Source organism: Rhinatrema bivittatum, chromosome 10 (assembly GCF_901001135.1).
Source record: "Rhinatrema bivittatum chromosome 10, aRhiBiv1.1, whole genome shotgun sequence".
Lineage (NCBI taxonomy): Eukaryota > Metazoa > Chordata > Amphibia > Gymnophiona > Rhinatrematidae > Rhinatrema > Rhinatrema bivittatum.
Genome location: NC_042624.1, coordinates 22312478 through 22326504, shown reverse-complemented (window position 1 = coordinate 22326504; position 14027 = coordinate 22312478). Strand labels below are relative to the sequence as shown.

Below are 14027 nucleotides of genomic sequence, written 5' to 3'. Positions count from 1 at the left end.
AGAAAAAACTGAAATGGAAACCCCAAGAAGCCAGACTCTGTATATTAACAATGGAAAAACAGAACCACCATTCCTCATAAAACAAATAAAATCAAGAAACATAAAGCATCAGTTATAATAGTAAAATCATACTAATAAAATAATATTTTAAAACTACTGATAAATAGAATTTCTATTAATTAAAATCATATACATTTTTTACAATTTCCTAAAACCAATAAAATATTTCAAAACAGCACATATATCAAATAACACACAATAATTAAAACTAATAAGGATTTAAAAAAGCCCCTGCTGTCCATACATGGGAGCTCTTGATTGAGGTTATCTATCCTCTCTCTCTCACACACACTCACATGTCCATTCTCTCTCACACATACACTGTCACATACATACACATTCATGCTCTTATACCCAACCATAACCTCTCGCTCTCACAGACACTGACACACTCAGGCTCTAAGGCACTCTCTCCCCCTCCACACACCCCCCCCCCACACACACACAAACTCTTACTCCCCTGGATTTTCTCATACACACTCATGCTCTCACTGGCTCCCTCACATACACACAAACACACACTCCCAGGCAAGCTTCCAATCGTTCTCACACAAACACACACACACACATACAGGCAAGCTCCCAGTCATTCTCACACTGACCCCCAGGCGGGCTCCCATTCATTTTCACACCACTCCCTCCCCATCCCCCAGGCATGCACACATTCATTCTCACACCCAGACCGGCACCAATTTATTCTCACATACACACACACACATACAGCACAAACAGGCAGGCATCTATTCTCACACATACAAACCCCAGGAAGACACCCATTCATTCTCATACACAGACACACCCTCAGGCAGGCACCCATGCATTCACACACATACACCGCCAGGCAAACTCCCATTCATACACATGCACACACTAAAGGCAGAGACCCCCTCTCTTTCTTTTGCCAGCAACCTCAGAGCCTCTCTCATTCCTCTGCTGCCACTGTCACTGTTGCTGTATGGCTATTGCAGAGGTGCTGATTGCTGCTATTGGCACTGAAGCCCATTCTGCTGCCTCCTCTGTGCAGGCCCCATGGGCTTCTAGTTCCTCTATGCTGATCTCGGACATTGTGAGATCCGCATAGAGAAAGTGCTACTCTTGCACATTCCCAAAGATTACATGTTCCAATCAGTAAAAAATAATTTATTTTTTTTTACATTTGCTGTCTGATCTTAGTTTTCTAATCAGTTGGTCACAGGCTTTTTTTTTTCCACCTTCCCTTTCTTATTTTTTTGCCAATTCCTTTTATAACATTTCTTTTCTCTCCATCTGTCTTCTTCCCTCAAACACACAGTCAGGTTCTCATTCTCACATGCTTTCTCTCTCTCACACACACACACATACACAGGCACTCACTCTCACATGCTCTCTCTCATACAATCATGTATACACAGTCTCTCTCTTGCACATGCTGTCTAACTCTCACTCCCACATGCTGTCTTGCTCAAGCACAGGCTCTCATTGTCACATGCTCTCTCTCATACAATCATTCATACACACAGTCTCTCACTGGCAAATGCTGTCTGACTCTTGCACACAGGCTCTCTCTCACTCCCACATGCTGTCTTGCTCAAGCACAGGCTCTCACTGTCACATGCTGTCTCTCTCACACACACAGAGGCTCTCACATGCTGTCTCTGCAAACATTCAGGTCCTCACTCCCACACACAGTCTCTCAACTCATCTCATACACGCACACATACACACTGTACAAACCCTCAGTCTCTCTCTCACCTCTGGGCCTCCTCTTCACGGGCCGCTGCAGGATGGGCTCTGCAGCGGCCCCGGACTTCTCGAGCTGCGCTGCTCCTCTTCTGTACGCGGCTGATGCTCCTCCTCTTTCCTGCCCGCGCGGCTCCGGCAACATTTTTCTTCCGGGGCCGCGCGGGCAGGAAGGAGGAGAAGCTCCTGATGCTCCTCCTCCTTCCTGCCCGCGCTGCTCCGGCAACATTTTTCTTCCGGGGCCACGCGGGCAGGAAGGAGGAGAAGCTCCTGCATTGGTTGATGCTCCTCCTCCTTCCTGCCCGCGCGGCTCCGGCAACATCTTTCTTCTAGGGCCGCGCGGGCAGGAAGGAGCTGGAGCACCAGCATGTTTAGACGCGATTGTTTTCTTCTGGCCGTGGAGACTTGAGCTCCACTACGGCCCCGCCGATCTTCTTGCTGTGTGTATCCAGCACACAGCATAGCAGTTCACCGCTCAGCCGCTATTGGGATGACGTCCACCGGCGGCCATTGGCCATCAGTGGCTTGGCGCCCCCTAATGCTCAGCGCCCTAGGCGATCGCCTAGTTCGCCTAGTGCTTCCACCAGCCCTGCATATTGCACAAAATCCTGTACACAGGACAGAAAGGCTAAATACGACAATCCGAGTACATGTACCACAAAGAAACTTAAGGTCGGCCAATAAAGGTTTACTGACAATTCCTAACATAAAACTTGCACATTGAATTGAAGTCAGAGATAGAGCAGTGTCAATTGCAGGCCCGGAACTGTGGAACTCACTGCCAGTAGAATTGCGAAATCAGGCGGATATAAAAAAATTCAAGGCAGAATTAAAAGCCTGGCTATTTAAGTGTGCTTTTGTGGAAAGCAAATAGATTTTAGGACTGTTTTAGGAAAGTGCTGCTATTTATATTGGGGCAGATTTTTAAAAAGTACGCACGCGCGTACTTTTGTTCGCGCGTAGCTGCACGTATCTTTTTAAATCCGGGGTCGGCGCGCGCAAGACTGCGCAAAATCGGCAGCCTGTGCGCGCCAAGCCGCGCAGCCTGCCTCTGTTCCCTCCGAGGCCACTCCGAAATCTCAGCAGACTCGGAGGGAACTTTCTTTCCGGCGCCCCCACCTTCCCTTTCCTTCCCCTAACCAACCTGCCCCCCAGCCCTAACTAATTCCCCTCCCCCCCACCTTTATTTCAAAAGTTACGCCTGCCCAAGGCAGGTGTAACCTGCGCGCGCCGGGCCGGCTGCCAGCGCGCCATGTTCCGGTCCAGGGGCTGGTCCAGAGGCCACGGCCAAGCCCCCGCAACGCCCCCGATGACGCGCCGGCCGCGACACGCCCCCCGACATGCCCCCGACACGCGTCCCGGGGCTTTGCGCATGCCGGCAGCCTATGCAACATAGGCTCGGCGCGCGCAGGGGAGCTTGGGGCAGGTTTTCGGGGGGGTACGCATGTATCTTATGCACGTACCCCTTTGAAAATCTGCCCCATTGGTTTTAGTATAGAGTAACATGAGTATTTATTTTATTAATTATTGTATGTACTTAGTATTGTTTTTAGCATTAGAATTTTAGTACTTATTTATTGTTATTTTACTATGCCGATTTGTATTTAATTTTATTTAATATATGTATTTTTGTTTTATGTTTATTTATTGCAAACCGATATGATGGAACCCCGATATGTCGGTATATAAAAAAATAATAAACTATAAACTATAACTGGATCTCATCAAAAGATATCCAGTTAAGTAGCAGTGTTTTGAAAAAAAAGTACAGGGGTCTGTGGACCGATTTCCTCCCTGCTCCCACCAAATTTCATAGATGGGCATGCACCCCACATCCCCTCCTATATGTTTCAGTAGTTCCAGGATCCATATATCAAGACCTCCTCCCCCCCCCCCCCTTTTCCCCTGTTCTCTTAACTATTGTCAATCTGTTTCCAAGCCTGGACTCCTTCCCCCCCCCCCCATAGTCTCAAGGTCTTTGGCCAGCCACTAGACTTGATCCCCTCCAATCCCCCTCTACACCTTAAAAAATCCCAGCTGGGAGCAAGATACATTTGTTACTTCTCCTGGCACTTCCAGCTTAGCTTCTGACAGAAGATACACTGGTAGCATAAGTTACACTTCAGCAATGCTCAGTGCCAGAAACATAAACTATGGTAGCTTATGCTTCCTGCACAGCCAGACTCATTCTTTGAGGGTGATAATTCAGAGGAACTGAAGGAAATCACTGTGAGCCAGGTAGCTGTAATACAGTAAATTGACAAACTAAAGAGTAACAAATCACTGGGTCTGGATGGTATACACCCCAGAGTTCTAAGAGAAGTAAAAGTTGAAATTGCAGACTTATTAATAATCTTTAACTCCTTATTCAAATAATGTAACTCAGGATTGCAGGGTGGCTAACATAATGCCTATTTTTAATAAAAATTCAGGTGAGCTCCAGTACTGAGAAAAATAGTAAAAGCTATTCTGAAGATCAAAATTATTGCTCATCATCATATACATAGATTACAGAGCCAATATTAATTAAGCAAAGGGAAGTCTTGTCTTACAAACCTGTGGGGTGTTTTGAAGGGCTTAATAAATATGTGGACAAGGTTGAATCGGTTGATATAGTCTATCTGTTAAATGCTTTTTGAAAATCCAAAGTCCCTAATGAAAGACTTATCAGGGAATGAAAGAGTCATGGGTTAGAAAGCAATGTCCTATTTGGAGGGGTTACTGGTTAAAAGCTAGGAAACAGAGTAAGGCTGAATGGCCATTTCTCTCAATGGAGAAAGTTAAATAAGGATTGCCCCAGGGCAATCCTGGACAAGTGCTTTTTAATGTGTCTATAACTGATATGGAAAGAGGAGTGATAAGTGAGGTTATCGAATTTGCAGCTGACACAAAATTGTTCAAAGTAGTTAAATCATGAGCCAATTGTTACGAGTTGCAAGAGGACCTTGGGTGTTTAAATGGCAGATAAAATATAAAGTGGACAAATGCAAAGTGAGGCAGATAGGGAAGAATAATCTAAACTATAGTTACATAATGCTGGCTTCTGCATTAGGCATCACTACCCAGGATAAGGACCTTGGAGTCAGAATGGACAATATTTTGAATTTCTTGGCTCAGTGTGCAGTAATGGAAAAAAATGCAAGCAATGGGGGTTATTTCGCACACGATAAACCCCTAGCGCACACGAAAAGCCCCTTTTCGCTTGCGATAGGATGTTAATTAGCTGAAGGGGAGGAGTCGGGGTGGGGATAGGGAGGAGTCGGCCGTGGCACCGCTGCCGGCAATAATGGGGACATAGTAATGGGGACATAGTAAGTGCAGATAGTAATTCCCATTAAAGAATCACTAGTCAAAACACTGGAATACTGGAATTCGTGCCAATCAAAAATCAATGACCTTCTCTCCAGCCTAAACCTCATACTAAACACCTCCAAAACAGAACTTATTCTCATCACTCCTGAAAACAACAATCAACATACCTTCACAACAAACATCCCCCTATCTTCTCAAGTCAGGGACCTAGGAGCCATTATTGACAATAATTTGAACCTAAAAGCTTATATAAACCGCACCACCAAGGACTGCTTCTATAAACTACAAGTATTAAAAAGAATTAAACCTCTCTTCCACTTCCAAGATTTCAGAACCATACTCCAAGCAATAATCTTTGCTAAATTAGATTATTGCAACGCCATACTTCTGGGCCTTCCATCTTCATACACCAAACCGCTACAGATGGTTCAGAACACAGCGGCTAGAATCCTAACAAACTCCAAAAGAAGAGACCACATCTCACCCATCTTAAAAAAATCTTCACTGGCTCCCCATCCAGGCCAGAATCCTCTACAAATCTATTACAATCATATACAAGTCAATCCACCACCTTACATCCCTGGACCTTCAATACCAGCTCAGCCTTCATATCTCTCAAAGACCAATCAGAGAAGTACACCGAGGATCCCTCCAGGTTCCGAACACAAAATCAACCCGTCACACAACGGCAAGAGACCGGGCATTCTCGACAGCTGGACCCGCACTTTGGAACTCAATCCCTACAAATCTCCGCCTAGAACCTTGCCTTCCAACCTTTCGCAAGAGACTAAAGACCTGGCTTTTTAAACAAGCCTTCCCGGACAGCTCATAACCCCCTCCAGTTCATATAACAATTTCTCTATATAGTACTGTAAATAATTATTAAATTTATTTATATTTCCCTTACAGTTCCTGTTACACCCCACTCTCCCCCTTTCCGCTCATTCCATGTTATTTACCCCTGTTTTTTGTAACTGCTTCCCCCTTGCACAAGTTTAGTTCTTCTGTTCTTTGCACCCCTTGTTCTATGTAAACCGGCATGATGTGACTTGTTCATGAATGCCGGTATATAAAAAAAGCTAAATAAATAAATAAATAAATTATCCTCGGCAAATAGCACCACCTTTTACGGTGGCACTATTTGTGTGAAAGGCTGCAGCCGGCCGCACTGCGGCTGGCAAAAATGCACTGCCGGGGTGCAAACAGCTGCGGCCTTTCACAGGGCCATCCCCCTTTTCCCCGCCCCCTTTTTCGCTGTATTCATCATTCTGCGAAGAATGATGAATCCAGCCAATGTTAGGTATTATAAGGAAAGGAATGGAAAACAAAATGAAAGCTATCATAATACATCTGTATCGATCCAATATGAAAGTGTAACCTGAGTATTGTGTGGAGTTTCAGTTGCCTCTATCTCAAAAAAGCTATAGCAGAACTTGAAAAAAAAAATGCAGAGATGGGCAACAAAATAATAAAGGAGATGGAACAGCTCTCCTGAGAGGAAAGACTAAACAGGTTAGGCCTGTTCAAACTGAGAAGAGAAGCTAAGAGGAGATATGATAAAGATCTATAAAATCATGATTGGAGTAGAATGGGTAAATAGGACTAGGGGATATTCCATGAAGCTAATGGGTAGTACTTAAAAAAAAAAAATTGGAGAAAGTATTTTTTCACTTAGCCTACAATTAAACTGTGGAATTTATTACAAAGAATTCAGACCATGTTTTTATCAATCAACTCCCAACACAGACATACGACATCTTCTCCATCCCAAGGCCCAAAAAAAGAGGAGGCGGCTTACTCCTAGCTACCAAGAAACACCTTAACCTCAAGTTACAAACCATCTCCCCCCCCCCCAAGACTTGAAATTGGTCTTTTTAAATCCAAATCCCTGCAGGTCTGCCTTGTCTATGCCCCCCCCTGGTATACTTGAACAGGACCCATCCCCCCTCATTGAATACATCACCGACAACATAAAGCCGGATACACCCGCAGTGATACTCGGAGACTTCAATCTCCATGTAGACACCCACCCCACCACGCCTGCTTGCGAAACCCTACTCGTCACCCTCAACGCCCTGGGCTTCAGACAACTAATCTCCGAGCCTACACATAAAGCTGGTCACACACTCGACCTCCTTTTTGTTAACACAAGCATTACAGTACCCCATGCACCTATCACCACCCCCATCCCCTGGTCCGACCACTTTCTCATCAATGCCCACCTCATCATCAATACCAACACACCGATCTCAAACTCACATAAAAAACGATTTCTTTCCGTAAACCTTGTCCTAAGCAACTCTCCCTAGCCTTCAGCAAAGTAAGTGAAAACCTCGACCTAACTAATCCAGATATCGCCCTACAGTCATGGGATAAGTCCATCTCCAATATTGCCAATGACCTTTGCCCCACTATCCACAAAATAATAACCCCTACACGCACCGAGAGAAAGCCATGGTACACCAATGAATTAAGAAAACTGAAGCAAGACCTCAGATCCAAGGAACGTACCTGGCGCAAACAATCTACACCCACACACAAAATGGCCTACAAACATACATTGCATACATACCGACAAGCAACTCTCCTCGCCAAACGTGACTTCTACGCAGCTAAAATCCATAGCTATAAATTAAATAAGAACATAAGAAAATGCCATACTGGGTCAGACCAAGGGTCCATCAAGCCCAGCATCCTGTTTCCAACAGTGGCCAATCCAGGCCATAAGAACCTGGCAAGTACCCAAAAACTAAGTCTATTCCATATAACCATTACTAATGGCAGTGGCTATTCTCTAAGTGAACTTAATAGCAGGTAATGGACTTCTCCTCCAAGAACTTATCCAATCCTTTTTTAAACACAGCTATACTAACTGCACTAACCACATTCTCTGGCAACAAATTCCAGAGTTTAATTGTGCGTTGAGTAAAAAAGAACTTTCTCCGATTAGTTTTAAATGTGCCCCATGCTAACTTCATGGAGTGCCCCCTAACGCCTTATTCTCCTTCGTTGCAGATCTCACAAAATCTCCCTTTCCTTCCTCCCAAGATGAAAATAGCATAGAGAAATGTGAGAAACTAGCAGACTACTTTAAAAATAAAATCTCCAAAATTCTAACTCGGCTCCCCTCCAATCCTGCCCCCACAGACCCACTACCTATTTACAATAAAATTAATCTCTGCTCCCTTGACCTCACCTCCTTGAAGGAAGTTGAATCTATACTAAAAAAGATGCGACCAGCCTCCCATATCGCAGACGCCATTCCATCAAAAATTCTCCTCACCATTCCCTCCGCCATTGCAAAACCTATAGCAGATATTATAAATTGCTCCATCACCACCGGGAAAGTCCCCGACTCACTTAAACTTGCCATTGTAAAGCCCCTACTAAAAAAACCCACCCTCAACCACAATGACCCTGCAAACTACAGGCCCATTTCCAATCTGCCTTTTATATCCAAAATTTATTTATTTATTTATTTATTTAGGGTTTTTATATACCGACTTTCTCGATATACAAATCAAATCAAGACGGTTTCCAAAGAACAAAACTTTCGCCGTAAGGAGTTACATTAAACAATAGATATAGTATTGAACAGGTAATGTGCGGCTTTACATTAAACAATCCACATATTGAACAAAAGAATGAAAATCAATAAATATTAAAAATTAGATGTGATAGATATATACAATATATGACAATAATATTGTCAAATAACATGAATAAATGATAGGTAAAAGGTCGGTATTGGGCTTTGTATTGAGCTATTTTGCTCTTTGATCGGAGTCGAAGTGTTCCTGCGATTCCGGGTAGGCTTGCCGGAAGAGCCACGTTTTTAGGTTTTTCTTGAATGTTAGATGGCAGGTTTCAAGTCGCAGATCAGGCGGTAATGAGTTCCAAAGGGTGGGTCCGGCTGTGGAGAGTGCCCTTTTAGCTAGCAAAGTTTTAATCGGGGGAGCATATAATGAACCTTTATAATTATATCTGATAGGTCATTTTGATGTGTGAAGGCGGAGTTGCGAGGTAAGATTTAAGTGGGCGCTGCCCATAATATCCTTGTGGATCATTGATAATGTCTTGAAGATGATTCTAGCTTTTATGGGAAGCCAGTGGAGAAGGTGGTTAAGGTGGTTAATACGCAACTCACCGATTTCCTAGAAGAAAACAATATCTTACATCCCGCTCAATATGGCTTTCGTCAAGACCGAAGCACCGAAAAACTCCTACTTGCTATAACAGACACCATCCTCAAAGGCATGGACCATGGCCAATTCTATATACTTGCCCTTCTTGATATCTCAGCCGCCTTCGATACTGTGAACCATCAAATTCTAGTATCACGCTTAGCGGAGATAGGCATCTCAAATACAGCCCTATCCTGGCTCTCCTCATACCTTGACCACAGAAAGTACTTAGTCATGCTTGATAATTTCGAATCCGCTCACATTCCCCTCACACAAGGTGTACCACAAGGCTCCTCTTTATCGTCCACCCTCTTCAATATATATCTACTCCCACTTTGCCACTTACTCTCTAAACTAGGACTAAATTTTTTCTTATATGCAGATGACGTACAAATACTTATTCCCATTCGGAAATCCCTCAACGAAATCCTGCAGTACTGGGAAATTTGTCTGACATCCATCAACTCTCTCCTCTCCAATCTCCACCTTGCACTCAACGCCTCTAAAACTGAAATCCTTATCCTAACAAATCAACCAATCGACTCGATCCACCAAATGATTCAAAACGCCTCACAAGCTCACACATTACCGCCCAGTGTCAGAGACTTAGGAGTTTCCCTAGACAATCAACTAAGCTTCAAATCCCACATTAAATCACTGCTAAAAGGGGGCTTCTATAAACTTCAAACCCTCAAAAAACTGAAGCCCCTCTTACACGCCCACGACTTCCGTACAGTTATGCAAACTACCATATTATCTAAACTCAACTATTGTAACTCCCTTTTCATAGGCCTCCCAGCTTCCACTATTAAACCCCTTCAAATCCTTCAAAATGCTATGGCAAGAATCTTAACAAACACCAGAAAAACTGATCATATCACTCCCATATTACAAGACCTACATTGGCTCCCCATTGCCTTCCGTTCCCAATACAAAACACTTACCATCCTCCATAACACATTATACAAAAACAACTCCCCCTGGCTTGAAGATATGCCACAGTTCCGTCAAACTAATCGCCCTACTAGAAACTCCCTCGCCGGCACCCTTCAAACCCCCTCACTCAAAATTGGGCACCTTACCACTACCAGGGAAAGAGCCTTCTCCATTGCGGGTCCCACCCTCTGGAACTCCCTCCCTGCCAAACTCCGTTTAGAACCGTCCCTGAGCCATTTCAAAAAAGGAATCAAGACATGGCTCTTTAAAAAGGCTTACCCCAACTCCTCTCAACCCTAGTCATTGTTCACCTTTGAACCATCTCAGCTCCCGCTCAGCCTTCACACCTTCTCCTTGACCTCCCTCTTACCATCCCAGTACCCCCCCTGCTCCCTCCCCCACACCCTTCCCCTGTGCCCCGCAGCCTCCCCTCCACCCCGCCCTTCACCCCTTAGCAACCTTTCCTTGAAAGTACCTTGCCATAATGTTTCCTTGATCCCTCCACCCCTTCCTCCTTTCCCCTCCTCGCTCCCTCCCTCTTCCCCCTGCATATAATTGTACATAAGTGCACATGCCTCCTTTATACTGTAAATAAGTTCATATATTAAGTTTATAAGTGCACACACACGCCTCCTTAACATTGCTTATGCATATTTAATCTTAACATGGATAAGCTAATTCCATGTCGTTCAACAAAGTTATATCCCTGCTCGTTGACTCTCTCTCCTGTACTTTCATATGTTATCCAGTTTCGTATATTATCCAATTATTTCCCAGTTAGCCCTCCATCCTCGTTCATTGTAATTTCCTTTCTCAGTTAATTGTGAACAGACATGATATGTCCTATGAATGCCGGTATATAAAAAGTGTTAAATAAATAAATAAATAAATAAATTACAAGATGATGTGGTGACAGCAGTTAATATAGCTGGGTTTAAAAAGATTTTTGGAGGAAAAATTCATAAAGCACTGCTTATTCTGGATATGAGCAAGAAGGATTGGACCTATTCTTTGGGATCAAACCTAGTACTTGTGACCTGGCCACTATCAGAAGCAGGATGCTGTACTTGATGAATCTTAAATTCCATACAGGGTCAAACCTATGTTTCTTATGTAACCGTTTCAAATTACCTTCCCTTACGGTTCTGACTATTGGTCTCATCTAGAACTTAACCTTCGAAAGATTATACCACCCATTTATGCCTATTTTCCCCAAACAAACCAAGTAAGATAAGGCCGCTTCCCTGTGAGCCATAAGGCCACTCAGCCTAATACCATCCAAGGTTTGAGTTCTGGGGTAGCACAGAGAATGCAGTCTTTTGTATGTCATTTTTCCACCTACCAGATGACAGAGGAATTGATGTTGGGCTGACCTGGTGCTTGGAGCTGTTTTCACCTCAGTACAGATAAAGAGGAAGTAAATCTACAAACTTGATTCCCCAGTGCCTTCACCAAGTGATGTCACAGGGAAACTACAGCAGATCCATTACAGACCTTTTGCGGAGATTTCCTCGTGCCTATTCCCCCTGCTCAGGGGCAGCAAGTTCACCAACATCTTGCTTCTAGGTGGCTTAATTAGTCTTTTTCCCTATACATACATCCGTGGTCTTTTTGCACATCATGGCAGCAACAAATCTTCTTCAAAATTTTCTTTGGCTTCATGTTACTGTTTGTGATGACTTTCCCCTCTCATGGTGATTTGGAAAGTCTAGCAGGGGAACACATTTATACAACCTTAACTAAAGAAAGGTACTTCTATTGGAGGTAGCCATCCTCTGTGACCAAGCACAGAGTGGTGAGGGAGGAAAGGGATACCCATCCATTTAGCTGAATTAATCTTGGTGATTAATGGGGTGACAGGTGTCACCGCCAGAATACCCTCACATCCCGCTCACAGTGCCTCTGTTAATGTCCGTTGCCCCTTATTTGGAGCCTTGTTTTTGCTACTGTTGGGTGGCTGCTTTGTGCCTCTCATGGTGCTTTGGAATCTTCATGCCACCGTTTCTTTGACCCCTCTATCGGTGCCTTGAGTATTTTCTGCCACTTTTGGTGCTTCCTTCTCCCTCTCATAGAGCCTTTAGCTTTTCATGCCACTCTTGGGGTTTCTGTGCACCTCTTTTGGTACCTTGGAATCTTCATTCCCTTCTCATGGTGCCTCAAGGTATTTGGGCTTCTTTGCCTTATCATGAAGCCTTGTGCTATTGATGCCATATTTGGTGGCAATTTGACACAGTCTTAATGTGCTCTTCTCTTTTCTGATGTTGTCTAACTGCAAGTTTCATTAGAATTGAGTAGAAAATCACAATTTTGGAGCCCAAAATAAGATGCATTGCTTCCCCTATTCACTTTAATGGAAAACAAATGAACAAATAACATGAATAAACAAAACCTTTTTCATTTGAAATGAATGAAAAATTATGAATACATATTTAACCAAAACATTTTTTCCATTCACATCCTTAGTAATTAGAGAATTAGATCAAAGAAGTGATGTGGTCTTACATAAGAAGTGCATGAATAAACTGCAGCCTGGGGATGAAGATGAGAAATCAGTTGAGAGAGAGGCAGAGGTTGGTAGTAAATGGAATTCACTGAACAGAGAACTGTAATTAGTGGAGTGCGCGGGGAATTGGTCCTAGAGCCAGTTCTTAACTTTTTCTTATATCCTACAATTTCCAGGCTCAGTTATTCAATGCAGATTACTGACATATACAATTGTTATGAATATAAATAAACTATATAAAAAAATTACATTACAACTTTAATGGCAAGTGACAGCGCAGATCACAAATTAAAATTCAAGTATCAGCTTGAACAAATAAAAATGCTTCCAATTTTTTCTAACAAATCTCTTTCCTCTCATAACTCATGAGGCAGTGTGTGCCATAAAGTAGTGACAGCAATAGGAAAAAAAAACCTTGTCACTTGTAACTTGTAATCATGAAATGAAAGAACTTCAAAAAAGATTCTTCTCAGCTAAACGTAAAGCACATTTATAAATATAATCCTAAAGTAGAAAGGTGATGAAAGCCATCACAATACAAAATTTTATGCACTAATGCTAATAAACTTTAAACTGTACTCTTTGTAAAATAGGTAACAAATGTATTCTCTTCATCATACAAACAATTCTCTCGTACCACTTTACACCAGTGATTACTCTAACTCAGTCTTCTGCACAATATTTTTGTAAGCAATACTGCAGAAAGGTTAGAAAGAAAAGGTTGTCTTTTTCGGATGACATTAAGATCAGTAAAAAGGAGACATACCTGATGGAGTAGCCAAAATAAGAAGTGATTTAAGAAAACTGGAGTGATCAAATTCCAGGGATAAGTTTCAATGCAGAAAAATACAGAATCATGTATTTGGGGGTTTAGAAATCTGAAGGAGCTATATAAGATAGTGTGTGAAAAGCTGAAATCACTGACCAAGATGGAGACCTGGGGATGGTAGTGTTTAATGATCTCAAGGTAACAAACAGCATGACAAGGCATTGGCTACAGTCAGAAGAATGGTGGGATAAAGCATAACCAGTAGAAAAAAAGTGATCATACCATTGTACAAGTCATTGGTGAGGCCTCACCTAGCATACTGTGTTCAGTTCTGTAGCTTGCATCATTAAAAGATAGGGATGCTAGAGGTAGTCCAGAGAAATAGTGCAGAAGCCTTATGAGATGAGACTTATCTAAATATGTACATCCTAGAGAAGAGGCAAAATGGTGGGGGATATAATACAGGCATTTAAATACTCAAGTATTAATGCAAAAAAAAAAAAAAAAAGCAAATCTTTCTCAATGGAATGGAAATTTTAGAACT

General features: G+C 42.9%; 1 protein-coding gene across 1 annotated transcript in view; it reads right to left on the bottom strand.

The window, feature by feature from the left end:
- Positions 1 to 14027, bottom strand: part of UCK2 (uridine-cytidine kinase 2) — a 613925-nt gene that overhangs the window by 295139 nt on the left and 304759 nt on the right. The gene's annotated exons all lie outside the window — the stretch shown is intronic.